Genomic DNA, 26,538 nt, shown 5'->3' with positions numbered 1-26,538 from the left:
TTTCCCGTGCGAAGGATTTTCGCTTACGTGTGTCAATCAAAGAGCAAAGCTCAAGATGTCAGTGCTTTGACAAGCAATCTGCCGAGCGTTGAGTAGGTTTAGGTCGCCTGTATAAGCGTAACGTTAAGGGATAGCCTCTTTTCTTCTGTCAAACAGTAGAACGCGGGCTCGCGAACGCGGTTGACAGAAGAATAAAAGGTGATTACGTTACGCTTATATGTGCTGAGACCCTTAGGTTGGACGCGTGAATCGTATGTCTTCGCATTAGCGGCTATAATTGTTTGGAGATGAGATGCAGTAGTCTAGTGAAGGAGTGTATCTGGAGCCGTGACCTCTTTAATATGCGAGCAAGGACGCGCTCCCCGCGAGATTACGTTCTCATAACGTTACGTTTCATTACGCCTGCTGCCACGAGGTGGAGGGAGAGCATACAGTAATGGTTTTGCGAGCGCTTGTTCTTTGTTTGAATTGTTTGATGTTCTATAAAGTTCAAATTGTTATTACCGGTGGAAAATTGGGTTATAGACATGGGCCTCTAATTTGAGATACCACGGATAGTTTGTCATAGCTTTAAGATACTTGTTTTAAAATATCTAATCATTTATGTAATATGCAGTTGGTTTTCCTAATTTAATAAAATTCATATCTCTACCAGCAATGATTTCTACGTAGCAACTGTTTTTTTAAATAAAAACAATTAAGTAACTAGGAAAAAATAATTTGAAATAGGTATACATACATATTGTGATTTATTTGTATGATTATGGAAAGGAATTAACCTTTTTGCAAGTTACGATGCTGTAAACACACAGATACTACAATTAAATACAATGTATGATAATAACATCCGACGGTTCGCTTTAGTTGACTTAAAAAAGATAAGTCTATAACTTTATTAATTAAAATATTATAATAAAATTAATTACGGTCCGAGTACAAACTGGTAGCTTCCACTCCCGAGAACAGAACCAAATTGAACAATGACCTGAGCAATCGATTCTGTATGCAGATAGCAAATATTGTTATTACGAGCGGAATGAATGAATTCAATATTAATTTACCGGTTTATGATCAAAATTGTGTGAATATAACACGATCCGAAACCCCACGCCGATCCATCGCGGTATTTGGAGGGATACCAAACAATCATTGTGGACTTAAATAGTACCTACATAAGTACCTCTAGTACATACGAGTATAAAGGGATACTGTACGTGTTCAATAGGCGTGCTTTAGCTAGAAACAGGACTGGAACAAACATTTGTGGTCGCGTTGAAAAAGTCAATTAGCCAAGAGTTGTACATACAATATATTGGATACGAGTGTAGGTTTGTTTGTTGATAGAGCCGGCACGTGGTGTAGTAAACTGTTGTAGTCTATAAATAAACATGAGAGCGGGGTGAGGTCGCCGGTGACTCGTATCGAAGCGACTCCGCTAGATATCAAGGGCGTATCAAAATTCAATGAATTGTAGGTGTAACTGGTAATCTTAAAGAGGAAAGATTAGATTATTAGTTGGATTTTAATTCGGTAGCTCTTAAAACAATCAAATATGTAACCATCGTACAGACATAAAATGACTCTTTTCATCCCGTAATTCCCACGGGAAATCCTAAAGGCGATTCGAATTCGTTGCGGAAAACATTACTTTTAAATATGTAGTAAACGAGTATAGGAGGCATTCGCGTATTCCAACTCCAAACTGCACAGCATGCATTTATTAAACCCGAGTTTGTTTAATTAATAAGATTGTTATCGCACTAATTTGGATTCCCGGCACCCTTTATACCTATTCCGTATCTGAGGCGGTCGGTATTCCGTGAATGAAAATTGATGTCTTGAACTTATTTATAAGTTTCGCCGCCTCGTCGTCTGATGCTTTCAATTTGACGGGTGGATTCTGCAAAAAATAACCATCTATCATCCATCAAATTAAGTTTAATCGCTTTTCATCGCAGTTATAGGAGATCGGCGCCGTACTCTGTCAGCCGTGTCGTCGGAGTTGCCAACTTGATAGATAAAAAAGTTTGGGGTCATTTATTTTTACCCAACACGATGAATGGCGGTACACGTATAAATATATTTGATTGACCTACTTGAAAATTAAGACAATCACTCGATCTGTATCTTAAATTCAAATTGTATTGTATAGGTATTTTATATTATTTCATATTTGACATATCTACTTATTTCTATGGAACGATATAAATATGTTAAAAAGGTAAAACCTCCTTTTTTTTACAAGTAAAGCACTGGCCTGTACAAACGAAATAATAAATGACACTGACAGTCAATAAACAGACATCAATACTTAAAATATATATTTTTATTTTATCCTTCTGCTTAATCCTAAAATAATAGGTTATGGGCCCAGAGGTAGAATAAATAATTTATATAAAAGACGACTGTGCTATGGATTCTCAAAATACATCTGCTCTAAAGCAGTCGGCACCGTCGACGATGTCTTCTACTGTCCCCTCGTCCACGATGTGTATAACAAAGCTGGATGGGAAGAAAAAATTTAATAACTGGGCATTTGCGGTGGAGTGCATGCTGATCGACCTCGACCTCTGGGACGTCGTCACGGCTGCAGTCGACCCCAATGATGTCGACGCCAAGCGGAAGGACCAACGGGCACGAGCTAAGCTGTGCCTTACCTGCGAGGAGTCGGTATACCCAGTCATCCGGTCAGCAAAAACGGCTCACGAAACGTTCAATTGTCTAAAGAAGGCGTATGCTGATAGCGGCCTCACGCGACGTCTGTACCTCATGAAGAAGCTGCTAGCGAATACCTTCGAAGGAAACATGCAAAACTATGTTAATATCGCACTAGCTACTCAGCAAGAGCTCCAGGCCATAGGAGCCTCCGTCGACGATGAATTCCTGGCCATCATTATGCTAACTGGACTCCCTGAGCAGTACCAGCCGCTCGTGATGACTCTAGAACATTCCAACACACAAATAACATCGGACAACGTGGTGTCGGCGCTTCTGAAGGAGGACTCTCGAGCAGCCGGCGCCGCTCGCACAGGAATACCAACCGAACCTACACCTGCGGCGCTACTGACAAACGAGAAAAAGAAGAAATTCTGTGTATATTGTAAAAAGTCAGGGCACTCTGTAGAACAGTGTAGATATAAAAATAAGTTGGCAAAGGAGTATTCAAATATAGCTGAATTTACACTTTCATCTTCTCTCACTCCTTCATCCTCAGGTTCACAGGATTGGTACCTCGATTCTGGCGCAAGCTCGCACATGAGTAATAGGAAAGACTGGTTTGAGACTGTGTCGCCGCATGCCGTGCCAATAACAGTGGCCAACAAGGAGCAACTCCTTAGTCATGGAAAAGGTACTGTAAATATCCATGTGTCTGATAGTGTAAATAGAATAAGTGAAGTTCTTTACATCCCTGGGCTAGCTACAAACCTTTTATCGGTCAGTAATTTAGTGCACAAGGGGTATGATGTTCTGTTTACATCGGACGGTGCGTCAATTACCCTTGCAGGTGGATGTCAATTGACAGGAAATGTCATTGCAACAGGCTCAAACCATAAAGGCATGTACAGATTGGATGTCAATAGTTCGAATGCCATGTACACATCCTCCGAAGAATCAGCAAAATTATGGCATAGACGCCTTGGCCACCTCAATGCAAATAGTATGCAAATCCTTAAAAATAGGAACAAAGGCATAAATTACAATGGGTCTCTTACGGAACAATGTATTCCTTGCCTCCAAGGCAAATTTGCTAAGAAACCATTCCCGAAATCTCAAAGCAAATCGAGTAAGGTACTAGAGCTGATACACTCAGACCTTTGTGGACCAATGAGTACACACTCGTGGGGCGGAGCCCTTTATTTGCTAACCTTTACTGACGACTTTAGTCGCAAAACTTTTGGATACCTTTTAAAAGCGAAATCCGAAGTTTTTGTAAAGTTTTTAGAGTTTAAACACTTGGTAGAAAACCAAACTGGCGAACGTATCAAAGTCCTGCGTTCAGATAACGGTCGCGAGTATGTCAACACTGATATGCTAACATATCTGAAAGACAACGGTATTGTGCATCAAACCACAGTACCGTACAACCCGCAACAGAATGGTGTTTCCGAACGCGCGAACCGAACTATAATTGAAAAAGCTAGATCCATGCTGAAAGACTCCAACTTACCACTGGCGTACTGGGGAGAAGCGGTAAATACGGCTATCTATTTAAAAAACCGTGTACCTACTCAAGCACTGCAAAACCGAATTCCAGAGGAACTGTGGACGAAGAAAAAGGTAAACCTTTCTCATTTAAGAGTATTTGGTTGCGAAGCCCACGTTCTAGTTCCAAAAGAAAAGCGATTAAAACTGGATTCTAAAACGCAAAATTGCATCTTTGTAGGTTATGCTACTGAAAGCAAAGGCTACCGCCTAATAGACCCCCAGAACCCTAGAGTTATTATTATAGCAAGGGATGTTGCCTTCATAGAAGAAAAACCACTAGTGCCATCCAAGCCCATTTCACCGAGCAGTGAATTTCCACCACAAAAAGTCCACATAGATCTTAATCATGAAGAACCAGTTTCTAGGCCACAGTTTCAATCTCAGCCAAGTACACCTGTGTGTACTGATACGTCATCAGTATCGGAACAAACGTCAGATTTAGATGTATCTGCAACTCCTGAAGTTTCATCGAATGCTTCTATACCTGAACCGTCATCTATGGTGCCAGCTCCGCAACCTGAGCCGTCTGTGGTACCAACTCCTCAACCTGAACGGAGATATCCTAGTAGGAACAGGCACCCCCCTCAAAGATACGAGGAAAATCTGTATATGACGACAGATCTCGAGCCCGAAACTTACAAGGAAGTTACAGACCATCCACAGAAAGAAAATTGGTTAGAGGCAATGAAAGCTGAGTATGATTCCTTACAGAAACATGGAACCTGGATTCTTGTAGATAGACCAACGGATAGGAAAACTACAAAGTGCAAATGGGTCTACAAGATCAAGAAGGACACAAGTGGAAATATCACCAAGTACAAAGCCAGACTGGTAGCTAAAGGTTTCACTCAAGTAGCAGGAGTAGACTACGGCGAGACCTTTTCACCAGTTGCTAGACTGTCTTCGGTGAGGTTATTATTCGCGTATGCTGCTCATCATGGACTGCAGGTTGATCATTGTGATGTCGAAACTGCTTTCCTAAATGGAGACTTGGATGAGGAGATCTACATGGAGCAACCTGAAGGTTTCTCTAAGGACCCGAAAGGGAAAGTATGTCTGCTTAAAAAGGCACTTTACGGCCTTAAACAAGCCCCGCGTCAATGGAACGCAAAAGTATGTGAAGCGATGCAAAAGCTGTCACTGAAACAAACAGCCAATGAGCATTGCCTTTACTATAAACGAGAAGGCGCCGACCTACTTATAGTGGCAGTCTTTGTTGACGACTTCTTTGTGGTTAGTAACAATGAGAATATGAAGAACGATTTCAAAGATCAACTGAAGAAAGCGTTCATTGTTAAAGACCTTGGTACGTGCAAGGACTGTCTAGGCATGAGAGTAGAGCACAGGGGTGACAAAATTTCACTAGACCAGACCAAATATATTGAAAAACTAGTCGAAAAATTTGGGATGACTGAGGCAATACCAGTCTTGACCCCATTGGAACCTGGCCTAAAGTTAACAGTCATTGGCAAAAATGAAGAAAATGCGGAAGTACCTTACCAGGAACTCATAGGGTCGCTAATGTACATCGCGATCTGTACGAGACCTGACATCGCTCATACCGTCTCCTACCTATCCCAGTTTAATGCACATTACGGGGAGGTACACTGGAAGGCCGCCAAGCGAGTCCTTCGGTACCTGAAAGGTACTAAAGACCTCCGATTGAATTTCTCCGTCAATGCTGAATTCCTGCCAAATGCATACGTCGATGCAGACTATGGTAACAATCTTGTGGACCGACGATCATTTACTGGTTATGTCTTTCTAATGAGTGGTGCGCCTGTATCATGGGAAGCGCGCAAGCAGCGTACCGTCGCACTCTCCACCACAGAGGCAGAGTACATGGCTCTCGCCGATGCGTGCAAGGAGGCTATTTACCTTCAGTCACTCATCAGCGAAATATTCGTCACCACTCATTCCATAATCATTCACACAGATAACCAAAGCTCGATAAAACTCGCCCACAACAATGCATACCACTCACGCACAAAACACATTGACATCCGACATCATTTCGTACGAGATACACTTTCACACCAAAACATAACACTATCATACGTACCTACACAGAACATGGTAGCAGATATTTTGACTAAACCTTTGCCAAAACTCAAGCACAATAGATGTTTAAACGCTTTAGGGTTGGCCTAGGTACCTACCTGTTTTGTATATTTCTCTTTCGTACGTTTTCTATGTTGTGAAAAGTTAGTGATAGATGTATATACAGGATGATATTTTTATGGTGTTTGTGTTAAGTGTATATAGGATGTTTTTTTTTATTCACTTACGAGTTACGAGTTTTTTTTTATATATTTTTTTGGTTTGTATGTACAGGGTGTTTACATTGCGGGGGGGTGTTAAAAAGGTAAAACCTCCTTTTTTTTACAAGTAAAGCACTGGCCTGTACAAACGAAATAATAAATGACACTGACAGTCAATAAACAGACATCAATACTTAAAATATATATTTTTATTTTATCCTTCTGCTTAATCCTAAAATAATAAAATAAGACTTGCTTAACTATCGCTAAAAATCTAAAAAACCAAAATGATGACGGCAGATAGTAAATTTCTGGACTACATTTATTTATTCGCACTTATACAACATAAAAGGACTCTTGCAGACAAATAGTAACGATTCGCAAGCAAAAGCACACCTCCCGTGTCTGTAGATTGTCAGCTAATTAATACGAAGTTCGGGTCGAGCGTTCCATTCCACGCTCGTTCCTACAAGGTATAAAGTGCTTAAATACAGTTGAGAACTTTTGATTGGGACTGCCGACTTCGACTCTCACAATGAAAATAAGGAAAAGCTTCGCCGCCGCCGGGACTATTTGTCGCCCATTTCGGGAACGCTCGCAGTCATAATTCAACAAATTCAGAGACCTCCAGGCAAAACGGGGAAGATTTTAAGCATTTCATTCACTTAACTAGATCATTGAGAAGCCATCTGTTTAACTAATATTGAAGCGCAATTTAGCTTAATTGAACTATCGTTAACTCGTTAACAGCCTTCAACAAGTTAGTACGAGCGCGATATCTTTTAAACAGTTGTCGGAAGTATCAAGATGGTTCAACGTCGGGAGGCGCTAGTATGACGTATTGAGACGTTTATTACATCTCGCTTGACAGGTGAGCCGGTCCGTAGGGGTGCTGCACTGTTGGCACGGCTCGCGCGGCGCAATAAAACCACGTCGCCAACTAATCGATCTCGCCAGTCTACATGAATCGCCTAGTATTGGCTCGACCGTTTAAAAGTGTCGATAAATTGCAAGTCGATGGCGGACGACGGGTTTCAAGTGACAAACGGCGGTGATTCACATGTTACACAACCCTAGTGTCGCGTGGAGTTTAACAGTTTCTCACTGCGGTTTGATGACACTCGCGGTGTCGTTAGTATTCCACTCCACGCTCGGAAACCAGTGGAAATCAAGGATTATTTTGTTAGCAACTCGTTTAACCGCTAGAAAGATAACCTGAGATTTATTAATCGTCTAATGAAGCAACCCAACGTCTGTATTTACGCAAATAATGCGCAAAGTAATTAATATAAGCGAAGATAATCTGGGCACAGTCGAGGGCGACTCGAGTTTGATCAACGATTAAACTTTCCGAAGTGTACCTCATAAATTGCTGAGCGGAACCTTGCAAATTTAAGTTAAAAGGCTTTACTTGGCCATGAATAAAGCGTGTCGAGGGTGTTCTAACTACAGTTAAATTCTTATTTAGTGTCAAGGTAAGGTGGATACAAATTTGTGTTTGGATAAAATGAATTGAATAATGTTCTCGAAACAATGTACCGGCAGTTCAAGTAAGACATTATTTATTTTTGAACAGAAATTGTAATGTAATTCCCACATAGACATTTGATTTGTGTATGAGCTCGTGATTATGACACTCGGAATGACAAGATTGCCACATTGTATCCCATAAATCCGACAGAGCGCAGATCCATCAGGCGCGATGAATCTCTGTGTAAATCTGTTTCGGATCGGTTGACGCAGCGAGCAAAACAAAGATATCGCTGACTAACTGGGGGCGAATTCTGGAAGCGCCACGGAAAACTCACTGCGAATTTATAAACTACATTGGCGAATGTCGAATGAAAACTGGGGCGGTTTGCCGAGAATACACCCCGCGCGCGACGAGTCGAGCGACTGAGTTGAGTTGCTTTTGTTTCTGTAACATTCAATGTAGCCCCTGAAAGCACTTTGTAGTTTTTAATTACGAAAGGAAATTATTTTTAAGAATGGCCAGCTTCGACTTTGAATTTCCTTTTTGATTTAGTGATGCAGCTGATGCTTTTACGTTGCCAATAATGAAAAGAGGATTGGTATTTTTTGTGTCCTTTCAAGTGGCTGTGTTGTCTTACAATCGCAGAGAAATTGGAGCAATGTTCAATATAATAATAATAAAATAATAATATGGGACATCTCACACACGGCCATCCTACCCCAAGCTAGGCAGAGCCTGTAATATGGGTATCTGACAGATGATATATCTACACCAATACATAGATAGATAGAAAATATAAATATCAACACCCAAGACCCGAGTGCAAATATCTAATAACAAATATCTGCCCCAGCCGGGAATCGAACCCGGGACCTTCGGCATAGCAGTCAGGGTCACTAACCACTACACCATCCGAATAGGAGCCTCCTTGCTGGTAGCACGACGTCAAAGTTTACAGACTCCGAGTTAGAGAACCGAATACAGTTGTTATCTCTAGCAACAGAAACTAGCTGCAGCTCAACTACAACGTATTAGACTGTTTGTCACTGGCAGACGCGGATTCTTTTACATTCTTCGCTAATGCACGATCTTATGAACAAGTTAAGAAAAACTAACCGTAGTTTTACAAAATAATAACGATCAAATAATCAGCCCCTTACATTTAGTACTAGGAGGAAAGGTCGTTAACGGAAAGACACAGACTGAGCATGTCAAACTTACATCAGCTCTATTTCTCATTCAGGGGTTACAAATAAATACTAACCGGTTTATCGACAAAACAAATAAAAGTTACTCAGGTCATACGGCCGCCGCCAGCCTCTGATTTTTGATCAGAGCGAGTGCCGGGGTTGGGTAATATGCTAGTTACTACTAACCGCTCGTAGGTACTTAGTAGAGCTACACTCACTTTAATCATTGGCTAAAGCAACCCCAATTATCTACACTGTACTCGCCGAATTTAGTCCGGACCGAATGATCAATGTGAGCTTTTCCTACCTAACCATGTTTTGTGGATAGACGAGTTCAGTAAAGCTAGATAGAGATAATAAATGACTTGCTTATTAGGGGTGCGCAAAAGGTCCTCCCTGAGTGATGTACCAACTGTATCATATAGTGTTCGTCCGGCGTACCCTTGTGGCCCCCATGATGGCATAGGTACTCTTTATATACTAAAGGCATATTAACTACTACATACGTAACGGTCAACTCGGTGAGAAGAATGCCGAGGAATAAATAGTAAATAAATAAGAAATGCATTAGAAATTAACATGGTCTCAAGAACCCCGTGTGGTTGTATAGTTTTGTGCCGTGGGCCGTATAGTCACAACTGCATAAACGCCACGCCTATAGGGAAAACGATGACGTCTGTTTACGATTGACAGTAGTTGTAATGGTCGTGCACTTACTCTAGAACTCTAGAGTCTAGCTAGACTCTAGGAGTTCTAGAGTAGTCACACTCTTTTAGAATTAAATTGCGTTTGGTTCTCTTGAATTATTTATTTACAGTCGCGTCATCATTAGTTTCTTAGCTGTACTAAATATGACATAAAACATGTACATTTACATAATATTATGTAACTTGCATAAAATTCCGCTAAATTAAGCGTGGAAACAGTTGATTAAGTAGGAAACTTCAATATTTGCATTTATACTCAAACATGGTATGTAATATGTATAGTAGTAATATGGCTCTATTATTTAAATAAATACAGCATCGGCGCATAATTCGCATATTTGTGTGAAAAAGCGGTAGGTAGTTGCTTCAGTTCAGAGGTCAGTGCTAAAACATGTTGTAGTGTTGAAGGCCTCGGAATATGTACAATATCTAAGTTGATTTAAGTGCTTCGGGCTCTCCACATTGTCTAGATTTAGGTATGTTTGTATTTATACACATTAGAAATGCATATGATTTAAACGTAAGTAAATGTACTTATAGCTAAATGTCTAATGTAATATTACGTACGTAATAGTTTTTCAATTTCAAACAGAGCACAGCAAAAGTTCAAAACTACACAAACAATGTCGTCAGCTACAGGTCTAGTTGGAATTCTAGAATTTATATTCAAAGTTGAATTGAAAGGACTAAATTGTACGAAGTTTATAAACATGGACCCTACAGAGCATTTTATTTCATTGAAATGAGAATGTTATGAGCTTTTTGCTATCACAGTTTCGTTGGAATTTTGCGACACTTTGACTTTACGAGCGAATAAATTGCGCTTCCACCTTTACAGAACAGTTTTTCAACAATAACCGTAAAGCACAGAAGTTGATAACATATTTTGGTTTTCTAGCATCGCTTTTTACCAAGGATGAAGATGATATTTACTTTTACATAATATCATACGATACTTTCAGAACCTCTTTTAAAATTACATTTGATCTAACAAAGCGCTTAAACAAAGTATGTAGTTTGTTTCAAAATATTAGTATACATATCTAATTACGTTAATCATCATGTCATTCATAAAGTGCCGTCGTCGCGTCGGTACAAAAGACATTTCTAAGAATCGTGCCTAAACAAATAAAATGTTTGAAATGCGAAGCCCGGCCGTTAACGATTAATTTATTAAGCCGGGCCCTAATAACGTATCAGAATTAAGCTAATAAGAGCCGAATACTCAAGTAATATAATTAAAGCGACCGTAAATTATTAAATTCACACTGGCTTCAGTTAATGGAGCACATTAATATGAAACACAAGCTAGTATTGAAGTATGAGTCTGCTTTCAATTCATAGGTATCGGACTTATTGCCCGATAAAATAGTCTATTTTAACAAAAATAAAACGAATTTATTTTATCTAGCCTTTCACAGAGATCTTTGTACAAGGAGACTTATTTATTTGCTTCGAATGGTCAAATCTGGCCTTTTAAAATGACTCTACTTTCCTTCTTCCAGAAAGGCTAGTAGGGGGCGCATTTAAGACGTGACAAGAGTTTTGCATCGCGCTCACTCACATCGCTCAGCCTCAAGAGCGACCGCGACGGAGAACTCTTGTCACGTCTTAACAGCGACCTGTGCTACCAGGGCCAGGTGTCTCATAAGATATGTTTAGTTTGATCATGAAATGTATACTCTGGGGTGTGTGTGATTCAACCGGGAACTTCCAGGAAAAATCGATAGTAGGCTACAAAATAACTCTTTCCTATCATTCAATGTTTTACTACGGAAAAATTAACTTTGCTAAACCATATCTTATTGTTATGATCATTTACAAAACCAGGGGTACATCCATTCTTCAGCCAATCAATATGACAGTTTGAATCTACATAACTAGACCTTACAGTCCACTTAGAATTCCATTTTGGTTACACATTAACCATACAGATTCAATTTCCAAGACCCTCAAAGGGAAAGCGCACCATAAAACATATTTTTACCTTTCACATTTTTGTGCAGCCACGCCGCCGGCAGCGCCCATACAGAAATAACTTATGTAAACTGTACTATCGGCAGTGTATATTTACGGATACGCTTCAAAGAAAACAAACTGAACGTCCAAATATTATTTACACTCAAAATGTTACACAACTTTGTTAAGAGAGAGCTTAGGAGTTTTATTTGTGAATACTGTTTCAGTTGAATATTACGTGAAACTATTGTGCCACAGTTGGGAAACTTACTGATGAAACCTTATTTAGATACTTATGAATAATTTCAGGTGGACCTGCAATTTATATTTTAATGTTGTTTTCATCATAATGACGTAAAAATTCCATTATTTACCAAAGCAGTTATTTATGGGTAGATTTACATCATAACAACTTTCTATTAACGAAAATAAGGTGTTTTTATATAACCTCTCAGCTTTTCGCGCTTCACCTAGGTTTTCCTGTGGGTATTCTGGGATAATTAAAAATACATAAATTAAGCCTTCTTGTTAAATCACACTATTTATTAAAATAAAAACGAATCAAAATCCGTTAAGCGGAATGACAAACGCGAAAAGCGACTTCGCTTTTAAACCTACTCATAGGTGTGTAGTGATAAATACATCCAGGATATTTAAGACATCATACGCGGGTTTTCTTTGTAACGTTTACTGGGATAATCCAGATGGTGAATAAAGAAGGAATTTTATTCAGAGGAAAATCTTTTGTTACTAGGAAGCCTTTGAACACCTTCACGGATTGAGGGCTTTTGACGAATGATACCCGTAGCTTCGAGCTTACTGAACAATGGACTTGTATGTAAGTTCTCTTTACATGTAGAATCTTTTGTGGCCAAAGAAGATAAAACTTTATTAATACACCCACACACGGGTACACTACATAATTCCGAATTACTTTTTTACGAATATGAAAATAACGATTTTTTAAATTTCGAATTTCATAGTTCCGAATAATTCACAATCCCGAATTTTAAGTTTCCGAATAACGAAAATCACGAATAGTTTATAAACGAAATTTCAAACAACACATTTATTAAAATGACGAAAGTCAATTTTACGAATATTATTATTTCGATGTTTCAAAAGTACGATTTTTATTATATCGAATTATTTAAATTACGAATCCCGAAGTTTTAATATTCCGAAAATTCCCGAATGATTCTTAGTTAACAAGAAATGGTTATCTATTATGAATAAGCAGCATAATGCGTATAAAAACAATATTTTTTAAGCTATATTATGTGAAACGCTCCGCTCCGCTTCGCTGCGCTCCGCTTTGTTTTTCGATATCTATGTGCACCTAACACGCTCCTCCTCGCTTTGCTCGTCGTCGCAACTATCTTTAGGTTTAGGTCCTAAGGTTTTTAAGTTTAAACATCATAAAAATCCTAACAATTGTTTTGCTCTATATTTGAAACGCTCCGCTCCGCTTCGCTGCGCTCCGCTTCGCTGCGCTCCGCTTTGTTTTTCGATATCTATGTGCACCTAACACGCTCCTCCTCGCTTTGCTCGTCGTCGCACCTATCTTTTGGTTTTGGTTCTAAAGTTTTAAAGACGTTTATGTTTTTTTGTCAAAATCACGAATTATCATATTTCCGATCGGGATTTAACTTTTTCGTGATTATAATAAATCGGTATTTTATTTTTCGTATATTAAAGTAATCGTATTTTTTAACATTCGTATATTTAACAATCGTAATAACAATATTCGTGATTATAATATTCGAAATTATAATTTTCGTGATTATTATAATTCGGTATTTTAATAAATCGGTATTGCAATATTTCGTAAATTACATATTCGGGGTTATCAAATTCGGAAAAAAGTTTTTCGGAATATTTGGGTGTTCCCCCCACACACATTAAAAAAAATATCTACTCCCCATACACAGTGTCACGTAAACAACCGATTTTTGTATGGGGCAGTATCTTTTTTTTTCGTTATATCCCAAGGTCATTATAGCAAAAGTTGTTCAGAATGAAGAGCTCTGTAACATACTTCCGTTCCGGATATGCACCTACGAAAGACTCACCCTGTATATTCTATGTTTTATTACTTGATAGTATTTTTACCAGGTACAAGGCTCTGATGTGTAGTAGTCAGTCCACGAATCCCAGAATCAGACATCCAGAACGATTTTCTAGTGCTGTTTCATTAAAATCTTAAATCGTTCTAAAGTTACAAATGGGTCATCTCTGTAATTATTTCCATATTATACTGATATTTTAATTTGATAGGACACCAATTTATACTGTATTTGGGGTTTGGGGATACCTATTGTAAATTTAATTAGTTTTCTCCCTTTAACACTAGCATAATTAAGCTACTTAGCTTGATGGGGTGCAGTTTAATCTATTAACAGATCTATGCTTTTGTAATAATTTGCGGTATTTAGTTTCAGAGCCAGCGCGTGTCATCATCAATTTGATTATTACGGAAATAATTTCATAGTTTAATTTGAAAATGAATCTGAGCGGGACTGCTTTAGAATTTCAATTTGGTATTCTGTAATAAAGCAGTAGCATATTCCGGTAGCAATGAGATGGTTTACCAACACTGGGGATGTTGAATTTTGCTGAATTTTCTGTGATGTTTAAGAGCGTTCGCACGGTCGACTCTCTTTTAACATTTTAATTTCGGGAATGCATGAATACGAAATTATTTTAAATGTCCACAACTGCGCTTGGATCTTTTAAGATATTATTCATACCGAGTGAGTTTTACATAATGTTTATTTCATTTTTACAATCATTCGCCGTGTTGACACTTTTTGTAACTATTCTATTGTACAATTTTTCAATAGAATGTCTCGTTTTTACGAATATTAATAATATTAGATTTTTTAAGTTGGTAACGTGAGGGTTTTGCCAACTTTACAAATCAAATGAACAAAGCAGACCATTTCATTTTTATACAACATCATTACTATGATTTTTGTGTGATACCAATGTTTCGTCCTTAGACAGTCTGCTTTCGCTACCTTGAATACATTTTGTTGATTCAGTACTGCAGAGAAGCTTACCATTATCTTTTTCTCCTCAGTGAGTTTCATTTCTATACTGTCCTTTTAAACAGGATTCAGAGTAATTCTGAGTACTCATTATTTGTTATCATCCGCATAACATTAGCATATTGCTCAGCATAATGCGCAAAGGACGCGAATAACAACATTATGGGGACATTCGCTAATACAAAGTAAGATAAATAAACAGTGTAAAGATCAGGTTTTTAAGTTTCTGTGTCATTTAAGAGGTTCAATACATAAATGTGTGTTTAGATAGTAGGCGTTATTCAGTCGCAAATTTTTGAAACAGTGAAACCAAATAACAGCGGCGAGCTTAAGAACATCATAGGAAAATTATGTTTCTTATGGAAGTTTCATAAAAATAGAGTAGAAAACCAAGCTTGAAAAAAATACCCTCTCGAGTAACTAACGGCTACCTTACACAGAATCGCAAAATAAAGGACAGTCGCCAAAACCTTGGCCGAGGGATCTGCAAACTACACATCGAACTTACATTGCTGTGGCTGGCAACTGATGTTCAGAGTCCAGCTCTAGCCACAAGTTTTCACTTGTTTGTTAAGTAACGGGTTGTCTCTGAGAGGAGCCGCGAGGTGGGTCGGAGGCACGTGCGTCCCTGCCGGCGTCCGGGGGGCGACTGCGCCGAGGGCTGCGCAGACTGGCCCTCCACCACGCATCACCTCCTCGGACAAAGGCATCTTAATCAATTAGGAACAACCAATCAGCTATGAAAATAACAACCCTGTGGCATCCGGGACCACCGAACATCTCATGTGGTATCACCAACTCTCGGCGAAGGAAAAACGCGCAATTCGCGCCAGAGCGAGATGGTGTAATGATTAGGGCCGAGTTAGAAAGTGACGGCATGAAACGTTTTGTAAGCTGATAAGTAACGCAAGGGGAGCCATATTCTCGCGGGTCTGTATGAATTTAATGAAATGAATTAGGATTCAAATGGCTCAAGTTGCATTCTTTTTTTATTTCGCATGCGAATCTCGCTGGAAAAAGCTCTCTCTTTGTTGAACTCTTTACCAAGATATTGAAGTAGGTACTACAGTTAGACCTTTTGAGCATACCTACGTATTTCCTATACTAGTTACTGTCAGCTTTACATTTCTAATCCTTTTACCAATATTTGGACATTACAGAGCTATCGAAATAGCTATGCTCGGAGTTTCTCCATCAGAAATGAAGTAGGTTTTGCATAAAATTGAGGGCCTACGGTCATAGTAGCTCCTGAAATCTGCTATCAGAAGTAGCAATAGATAGGTATCCGGTCATATCTGCCGAAGAACCGATGACCGTTGAGGACAGTGGGGGTAGACGAGTTCTCCAGTGAAGACCACGACCAGGCAAACCTAGCATGGGGAACCCTCCGGCCCGCTAAACCCAGACCGACGACCTTACACAAGTAGTCGGTACTTAATGGTTACCTGAGAAAGACTGAAGACAGGTGGCGCTCCTTAGTAGTGGTCCTGAGTGTCCTGACGATAATGATTATGACTAACTAAATCGTGCTTTAAATTAACCAATTTTAACATTAAAATTGTGAAACTAAAAAAGCACCCTAGGTTCTTGACCTCGAGGGGCGTGTTATTAGTAGAACAGTAATATAACTTCTTAGTAAATATCTATAAAGTACGTTAGTAATATTATTGCCCGTGCATTGAAGCGACAAATTGAAAATTATGGGAATTGGCATTGACATCGGATTGCCCAAGTACCAATTCTATGATGATCATGAATATGCTATTAATGCTATCGAGTGTCGACATCTTACTTTATCTTACTAGTCATTACCATAATAATATTTTTTTAGATTTAATGATGTTAAGTATAGGAATTGTTGGCCAGGATGTGAAATGAAAATGATAATAATTCTTATTGGATTTGTAAATAGGTACCTACTTACTTACTTATTTTCCATTTATTAGTTAAATTTTTACCGAGTCCGTAGTTAAGGTGAGTAGTAAGTTCAGTTTTTTATTGGTAAGTAGCTACTTATATCCAAACATTTTAAGAAACTAATACGTAAAAAAATAACCTGTAAGTAATCGTAATGTCGTACAGACACAATGAAGAAACGAGGAGGAAACATTTCGAAACACCATAACAACAGCTCAAGGTTCAGACGACCTCAATCTCCCGCGATAAGGAAACTAGAAAACAGTAAAGCTCCTCGCTTATTCACGTCTGAACCGCGCTGGCCTATCGATTCAAGGATTCTTCCACCAAAATACATGCGCTCCCACAAGACACCTTCATGAAACAAAGCACTGCGACGGAATCCAACTGGAAACTCCGCCGACGAATCCCTGTAAACAATTTACACATCGAAGAATGTTCAATTACAAAATGATCAAGTGATTTTTACCTATACATCCATGGAAATGCAATCCATCATACAATCCTTGAGTCCACACACTCTCACAGCACGCACACACACAACACCTCACGCGAAGGGAAAATCTTCACACACGGCACAGATAAACATGTCAACCACTAGACATTGTTACCCTAAGTTGTTCACGTTTTTCACCACAAAATCACCATAAATCACTGAACATCGCATAAGATATTAAAATGGAAACTGAAACACTGTTTATTTTTGCGATTTCACTCCGGTTTGTGTGACGAAACACGTCGGTTTCGACAAAAATACGCGTAGTTATTGTAAACTCGATGGGGCGACTGCTCTCCCCGCCCTATTCCGGACACGAATGGGGCCGCCATGTTGAGTTTTGTGTCGAGCGGCACCGCAGCGCATCTAGCGGCCAAACTCGGAACTAAATCGATCGCTAGCTGACTGTTCCAGTGCTGTACCAAGCTAATTTCTTAAATTTCCCGTAATTTACGAAGTGAATTCAAATTATAATTTTATTTATGTTACATATTGGATTTTCACGAATGGTTTGCAATCAAAAATTATATTAGACGGCGAGGTAACTTCAGTTTGCTCTATTGTAAGCGTTTGCCGTCAGATAGCGCTAGCTGCGAAATTTATAATAATAATACGTAAGTACGTTATAGGTAGGTACTGACTTAGCTTCTTAGCTTGGAGTGATGATGATGGACCTAATGGTACCTAACCTAACACTTACAACGACAGAATAATAGCTAGAAATTAGAGACCGCAGTTTTTTTGAAAAAAAAAAATCTCTTAAATTTGCTTAAAATAAACATATTACTTGGGATTTCATGCTATTTTTTTATTTATTTAAATAGGTGGATTAGTGCAACCTATGTTGGTTGTGTTGTGGCCTATCTGCCAGCTAGGTACCTATTTACACTTTTTGACCCCCATTATACACTCTCGAGCCATGAAAAAGTTCCAGTGTATTATGATACGGTAATGACACGTGGAACTTTTTCATAAACAATAAACGAACAAAATGGTGTTGGTGCACAAGAAACGTTTTGACAAAATAACATTTCACTTTCCAAGAGATTCGGTTATTTCAGCTTTCATCATTTTATTTACAATTAGGTTAGGCTTCATTAGTTAAATGTTAATTTATATTATAACCTTGAATAAGTAAATTACGGTACATACGTATAGAATTTAGTTTTGTTTTTGTACCTAGTTACCTACCTGATGATACTGTGATAAGGCAAATAAATAAAATGACTCCATTGACATATATAATGACTGCAGCAAAAGATCTTTTTGCTCTTTTTAACCGACTTCAAAAAAAGGAGGAGGTTCTCAATTCGTCGGGATCTTTTTTTTTTATATATTTTTTTTTGAAACAAAATTTTGACGTAGTCCGATGAGAGTGTACAGCAGATTTCCGAAATCCATCCGCACTATTTCTACGTAAACAAGCTTTTAGGAATGTTCGCTGATTATGAACTAGGTACGTTTTCGCTATAAGTAATATAACTTTCCAGAAAACTGTTATACTTACAGAGTGTTGCAAAAGAGGTAAGTACCTAGGTACTAAGCCGGAAGGGGGCACTCTTATAAGAATTCGCGAAAAAAATATTGAGTTCTCCATAGTAAAAAGTCACGAGACCATGTGACCAACAAAGTATCTATTTAAGGATAAATAATATATTTTCGTGAATTTTCAAAATTATTGTTTAGCATAACCCTTTGAGTTTGAACCTTTCGGCTTAATATGCCTACCCTTTCTGCAAATCCCTGTATTTTAGTACCGAGATACCTGTCCAAATGATTACTACAGATACGTTCCCATTATCTCTTCCATCCAAAGGTTCTCATGTAGGGATTGCTTTAAGCAATAAGGCCGCCTTTTTGTACTGCTTTGTAAGTATTTAGTTTTTAAGTGTTTTATGTATTATTTCCTTTTCGTGCAAATAAAGAGTATTGTATTGTACTACAGATCGATCGCACAACCGAAGTTACCTAATTCTTTAGTAGTATTTAGCTAATAGCTAATGCGGTTCGACCCACTTGTGCACTCATACGGACATAATACGCAGTAGAGTACAGTGGAAGACAGCCTATGTGTAACAGTTGCAACAAAATGTTACTCTTACGTCTAACGAATTAAGAATGTTATGATTACAGATCTCCATAACATGTAATTTGTATCTACCTACTGTACCTACACGCAGTAAAACACTATGTTTAGCTTCTATTGCCAATTGAAAAACAACAAAGTAAGATATCGCCCAAGTTTTCATTATAACTACGTTTTCTTCTACATTTCCTAATAATGCCTAGTAAGTAGCAAGTAGGAACCTATGCGTCTTTGATAGAAATAATAATTTTTAATATCATTCATATAGGTACATAGGTACGCTTACATGACAGCAATGTGATGATTTACTTTCTCTGTGCTTACAAGCCCTACAAGTTTCCTTGAAGACTAAGTATATTGTTTTGTAGAAAACATTGCCGACCACAAGCGACCGTTTCTAAGCGATAATTACCACAAAACAAAATAAAACTATTGGTCACACAAATAAATCTGTGCCCAAGTACTTTCACTTCGCCGCAGCTCCATAATTGTATTTTTATGGGCGATAGCACCCAGTTTTCTGTTTAAGTTAACAAGATGACACAGAATGTTCGCCATTAGGAGGCTGCGTGGGTCAGCTAACTGTTGACAGGGCTTTGACGATCTAACCTTGTTAGGGAGATCCGTGTAAGGTTTGATAGAAGGTTGGGTATTACAGGTAGACTATCGTAATGAGTCTTCTTCTCATGAATTCAGTCAAACATTAAGTTTTTTTTTCGCGGATCTGTCCCCTAGCCTGACACAAAACAAAAGTTCAAGTCTATTAGCACTGTGACTTTGATGTGTGTGTGTGTGTTAAGTTTAGATCTAGTCGATAGTTATAGTTGTATGAGTTAAGTATCAATGACATCATACAACTAGGTTCACCAATTCTTTTTCATTCTACCTTTGCCTCGAGTCTTCAAGTCTTTTTAATGTAATATTTGGGAAGATATTACTTATGTATGTTCTTACATAAAAGATTTAATCAAATAATGACGGGCACAATAATGTAAATAAGCGAAGACAGAATGAAACCGCCGTTATGTCTGTGATGCGCACGGCGCATGGCGAGCCAATCTCATGCAAATTATTGCAAATACTGCGACCGCCGCAGTGGGGTTACTCTACTCTATACTGACGAAAAACGAACGAACGAGAGCAACGTTTGATACAACGAGATAGAGTCGTAGTAGCGCTCCGAAACCAACCCCTAAATTTATAGAGCTTTTTGACACTTTACAATAGTTTTAAAATTGACGTTGTGACATACGAATTTCAACTTTTTTATTGACGTAAAGAGTCGATACTCATGTGTTTCAAAGTCCATTTTAACCTTGTTGTAAATTTTCAATACGTTCTATGAATTTGAGGGTTAGTTTTTCGTCATTATAGAGTGACCCTCCTGATTTGACGCGCGTTGTCGCCCGTGCGTGGCCGATCATACACAATCTACTAGCAGTACATAGTAGCATACACAAGTCATATTGAAGTGTTTTTGTCTTCCACATCTGCCAATCTGTCGAATTAGCCGAATAGGGAAATGCACTGAACAACGAGGACTCGGGTCTACTCAATGGGGAAATGCATCTAGCAGTTTGTAATGAACAAGATACCGAATTCAATTTGTCATTGATGATTGGCTTAGCCACCAATACAGTATAGTATTATGTTCACTATTGATTGTTTAAATTAAGTTATGAACGGAGATACTGACTGCCCAGGTTGCCCGGACCTAAATTATAAGGAGTAAAAAGCCATTCGCACAATCGCAACTCATTTGCAAAAATAACAAGGTAGCTCTATCATAGCAAATCATTAATTTCATTGTGAATAAACCCACGTTATTGGGTGTCAATGTCACTTTTAAGTGCAATACATGAATACAGTATGGAATATGAATTTAAATAAATTTCAATCGCAACATAAAATTGTACTAATTACTTATGCAACAACCTGTTTGGCCGGCGGACTTACGGCAGGTGATTCGAAACTCTGCTTGCGGCTGCGCCGCCGAAAGATTAAATATGTAAGTATTTATATGTAGCTGAACAGGTGAATCTGCAAGTGAAATGCTCTTAAAACTTCATTAAATTATACCCCTGTAACATGATTTCCATCATCCCTGTGGCTGTCCAATAATTATACACAATAGGGATAGTTATAGCTCTTTCCCAAGAAACGCCACAATACCACTATCTGTGACCTTCGATACTACCACGGCTAATTATTAATTTACTTATTTAACTCTTTATTCCAAAATTATATAGGCATTTGGCTCAGTATGCTCTTTATTAGATAACTCGTTTACCCCAACCTCAAACAGTGCAATTTAGCATAACACACACTTTACTACGGCTTATCTCGTTCGTAAGTTCGTTTATCATTTCTCCGCTATGTTTTATCTTAAGGGTCTGCAAGGGGGAATCGAGGGTTGGCATTGTCATAGAATTATGTAGTAAACGATGCTCTACAACCTTGAAAAAAATCACACAGGTAGCCGAAGAGTCTAGCTAGGTGCTGAATGATTCGAATTCAAGTAAATGATTATGGATAACTGTAAATAAAATTCAGAATATGACGAAAAACCAGAAAATCACACTCCCGTATTGTAACAACTTTGTCGTAATTATTAAGAATTTTCATATGATTTTTATCATATTATAAAGTGAAAGGCTTGGACTAGGCGCTAAATACCTTGTTTTTTAATAAACACACACTTATTTTGTGTAAATTAATCCCAAACTTGAGCAATTTTTTTCCCTCAAATCTTCATACAAATATCTATGGCGGCTTTCTGTGTTATAAAATCATAAACACAAGTGACGTTTGACTCAGTTGGCCGCTGGCCTCCAAAGAAGGGTCACGTCGGTTTAGGCAGCACTGACAGCTCGCGATCTTATCGTGTACAGATACAAAATCACTGCACATTGGTTTTCATTGCACTTTTTCAACTTTTATGACACCAACATAATTTGATTTGAAATTGAGGAAGCATAATTCTTCCAGTATATTCAATACATTAAATAAATTAGATAGTGTGCAATATTCTCGTGACATTACAGTCTCGTAAAGGTCCGATGAGGAGCAGGAATATAGCGAATGGATCTAAGTGATGACAATACGCACGAACATTAGGTTAGGGATCAAAAATACAGTCTCTTGGTGCTGGTTGAGGTATGGTCTCGTGAGGATCTGATGAGGGCAGTAACACGGTGGTGGCTCAATTTTATTTCAAAGATGTTAATAGCTAAAAGCATCGAGTTTAGGCTATTTAGTATGTTTTTCAGAGAGAGAGAAAGAGATTTTCTTTTTCCTCTGGATGTGTTAGGTTTACTGGGTTTACTAAGTTCATTCTGTTAATTTCATCAAGTTGTTATGTGTTCATAAGTAATAATTATTTATTAACAAAATGCTGTTGGTTCTCCACGAAAATGTAAAAATAAAAATAAAATAAATAAAAATAAATTCGTAACGTAAAATTGTCAATGACGGAATTTCTTCTATAGACAGTAGCCACAAAAAAAACAAACGATAGATGGCGTGATTTGAAGATAAAGATACATTTATTCGACACATAGACAGCAACAACAAAAAAAATAAGAATTAAAGAAAAGAAACACATACTTATACAAAACAACAAAGAAAAAAAAGGATACACATCAAAATAACTGGAAAAAATATAAGCCCCAATTTACTTGTGTGGGACAGGGAGTACCATAATAATTTTTTTGGGGTACCCCCCATCTATGCGAAATATCAGCTTGATATCTTTACCCGTTTCTGAGAAAAAGGGCGGTGACAGACAGTCAGTCAGACAGACGGACAACAAAGAGATGCTATAACGGTTGCTTTTTTTCTTTTGACGTTCGAAACCCTAAAATTAAGTAAAAATATTATGCTGCTACCAAAAAATGTACTTAAAGGTATTGAAAAAGCGGTATACAGGGTTATTGGTAAGTAGACCTGATCCTTTCAGGAGGTGATAGAGGAAGGCATTTCCAGTCGATTATATCCTATAATGCATTATCCGAAACTTAACCATTTCTAAGATATTTAATATTTAAAGATTTTTTGAATTTTTGCCAAAATTTCATGTTTAAAACCGAAAAAAAAAAAACTAGCCATATTTCAATACTTTTTTTGTTTGTTTTGAATTAGTAACATCTTAATAAACTTATTAAAATAATCAAATGTGCATTATTTGACTTAAATTAGACACAATACCTCAAAATAGATAAACATTTTTTTAAAATATTCAAAACCTAAAAAGAAATAAGTTAAATTAAAAAAGAATTTCATACAACAATTTTTTGTGCACTTCAGCTTAAAAACATTGTCAACTTATAAGCTTTCAAATGAGATATTTCAATATCAAATCGATTTAGGTATCACCAAGATATGGCCAAAACAATCAGAAAAGGTGGGCAAAATTCAACAGAAAAACTAACAAAATTAGCGCAATTTAAAGGTAAAAAGTGTGATGGTTTTCAGTCCTGTTCACTTTAGTATGGAAACCCCTGTTGAGTTTTCTTGACAAGTCCCAATGTTAATGGAAAGTATCGTAGGCGGGGACCAGCAGAGGGTTCACCATTTAGCTGAATGTAACTTAGAAAACGGCCTCGAGTGGCGGTCAAGTTGTTCCCCGCCTGCGATACTTTCCATTAACATTGGGACTTGTTTTCATGTTTTTAGCGTACAGTCGGGTTTTTCGTTTGTTTATAATTGTATTTTTTTATTTGTAACTTTTTTGTTGTTTTTATTTTATGAAATTTTACGTCAGTAGTTCATGATCATTTTTTATTTCAATAATTTTGGTGTTGTTATTTAAATACCTTCAATATGCATATTTTTGTAATGTGAAAATCAAGCCCTTTCATTTGATACCTTACACGGCAAAGTTGAATTATTATTTTTTCGATCATCACGTTATGTCCTCTAGAGGGCGCTATGTACATTTTAATGGAACGTCACATAGCCTATAACCATCGCGCCATCAATACGCTTCTAACAATACCTCATACATCAAAATAGAAACTTTGTTGGACATGACTGTGTCTTTTTACCATGGAAAACGAATATTTTTTTTCGCGAATTTGCAAATCTCGTAGAACAAAAGTTGTCCAGAATGACTCCTTGAGTCATCCCCTTTTGGCTTAGTATAGCCCTTTTGCGACACTATGTATTTACTTTGCTTTGTCGTCGGGGTTCAGTTGGCTGGAGGATGCCCGAAACTTATTATCTACACTTTAATACTTGTAGTTACCTTTCTACAAGTAAATACCACATTTGTTTGAGAAAGCTAATCGGGTTCCGAGTATAGAGTAAAGTGGCACCCCTATTAATTTCTACTCTTTCCTGGTGCCTACCAGTGTAAGTAAGAATTATACTTACTTACCCTAAAATCACCCAAAATGTACTTGAACATAATTGTCAATAAAGTTGGCGAGTAAAAGTTTATCGACCCACTGTGCAAACTTACATGTGTGCGTATCACTGCGTGTGCTGTGTGAAGAGCATAGAAAACCCAAAATTGGCGCGGCACGTCACCCTGTACGGGCCCTTAAAGAATGTGTCAAAATAATCGATAGATATTCGATACGCATAAAAAACGTAAATCGATGTGCAGTAAGTATAAACAATAAACATATGACAGCCGCGCATCCGTCATGCGTGCTTGACCGGTGAAGTGCGGTGAGGCGAGCGAAAAGTGACACTCGGTAATAACTCCGCCGGATTTCATATCACGAGAACAAATTGTTTAGCATCGTGTCTCGATGTTGCCTTTATTTTAAAACGTTATTCATATAACGATTCTAAAACATATTTTTATGCTTGAACCTTTATAGCAAAAATACATGGTTATTTAGATAGCTGATAGATCGTTTTTCATACATTAACACTCCGAATAATGTCGGCCTCATATTTAATGAATGTAGGAAAAATTCGCCTATGTAGGCGACTCATGCCGAAAATTTTATACTTGCCTATTTATTTCATACTAAACATATTAATTTAAAAAATCTCTTATTTGTAAAATTTTCGGGAATGCATAATTTTATATTAACTACTATTAATAATAGAGGTACTATACTCTGTGTTTTTTTTCTGTTAACACTTTCATATCGTTGAACTCTTTTGTATGGGCATAACCTGTGTACCTTCCTGCATTCATTATAATTAATTAAGTTTACGTATATCATGATCTTAAATTGTCAAGAAGTATTTCTAGAAGAAATTCGGCCTTTAATGCGGGTAAGTAAAGTAGTTGCAGCAATTATTCTTAAATGGACCCTATTCAGTGAAACTAAGGTATTTCAAACCTTTTGGGATCATAATATAATGAACAGTTTCTTAAGGTAAAATAATATACATAAATTCTCTACATTATATAAAGACAAACAAGAATCATGTCCATACACACCGACGTTACTTCCCGAACTCGACCGTTAACTCTGTTAACAGGCAGTTTAGTCTAGGCACTCTATCCAGGTAGTGTAGGTTGATGGAATCCAGGGCGCTAGCTTCCTGTTGGTCTGGTCTGCTGCTATATTATTATCATCATTAACATACTACCAGCCTCTTGGTCGTCGTCCTTTCTAATTCCTCGTGTTAAACCTTCTGCACCGGTCGTCGCCCCTTCATCTTGCTTGTATCATTTAAAAGTAACATACACAAAATGTAGAGAAACATACCCCATACAGCCATATGCTTCCCAAAAGATTCATGCAAAAAATAATTGGGAATAGGATATTAGATATGCGTGTTCTAAAAATTTGAGGTAAATACATAAAATTATTGAATTGTTTAAAGGAATATCCTCCTCATATGACCCAATCAACACCAATATTCATGACAAAAATGATCGTCCGTCATAGTTGGATTTCACTTATGTAGGTACTACTCATAGTTATTTTCAGAGACATCATGAGCCGATAATTCTTTTAGGTCTACACAATCAAAACAGATATAGGTTGACAGTTAATGAAGATAAAATAAGGCGTTAACTTGAGCCATAATTACCTTTGAAAGATAGAGCTGTGGCCAAGAATCCAGTAAGTACTTGTTGATCGACATAGATAAATCGTTCAAGTACTGTTATTTTTTTATTTACCCCGAGCTGAGATCCAGTCTGCTCCATGTATAGGAATAGCTCGCGTCTGGTTTTAGGCCTGCATTCTTCGGAAGACAAGATCCTCCACTCGCCGCCGCC

At 37.8% G+C, this 26,538-nt stretch overlaps 1 protein-coding gene across 3 annotated transcripts in view; it reads right to left on the bottom strand.

Moving 5' to 3' along the window:
• Positions 1 to 17,576, bottom strand: part of LOC105385703 — a 131,142-nt gene extending 113,566 nt beyond the window's left edge. For 2 of the 3 annotated variants that reach the window (XM_048627275.1, XM_048627278.1), the window contains exon 1: positions 17,234 to 17,576. The gene's annotated coding sequence lies outside the window, so the exon portion shown is untranslated. Of the gene's footprint in view, positions 1 to 15,355; positions 15,893 to 17,233 lie in introns of those variants that run through there. The other variant, XM_048627276.1, reaches the window with a different exon arrangement.
• Between the last annotated feature and the right edge of the window lie 8,962 nt (positions 17,577 to 26,538).

The sequence above is a fragment of the Plutella xylostella genome, chromosome 18 (genome assembly GCF_932276165.1).
Source record: "Plutella xylostella chromosome 18, ilPluXylo3.1, whole genome shotgun sequence".
NCBI lineage: Eukaryota > Metazoa > Arthropoda > Insecta > Lepidoptera > Plutellidae > Plutella > Plutella xylostella.
Note: the sequence above shows the minus strand (reverse complement) of the source record. Positions and strands in the feature narration are given on the sequence as shown.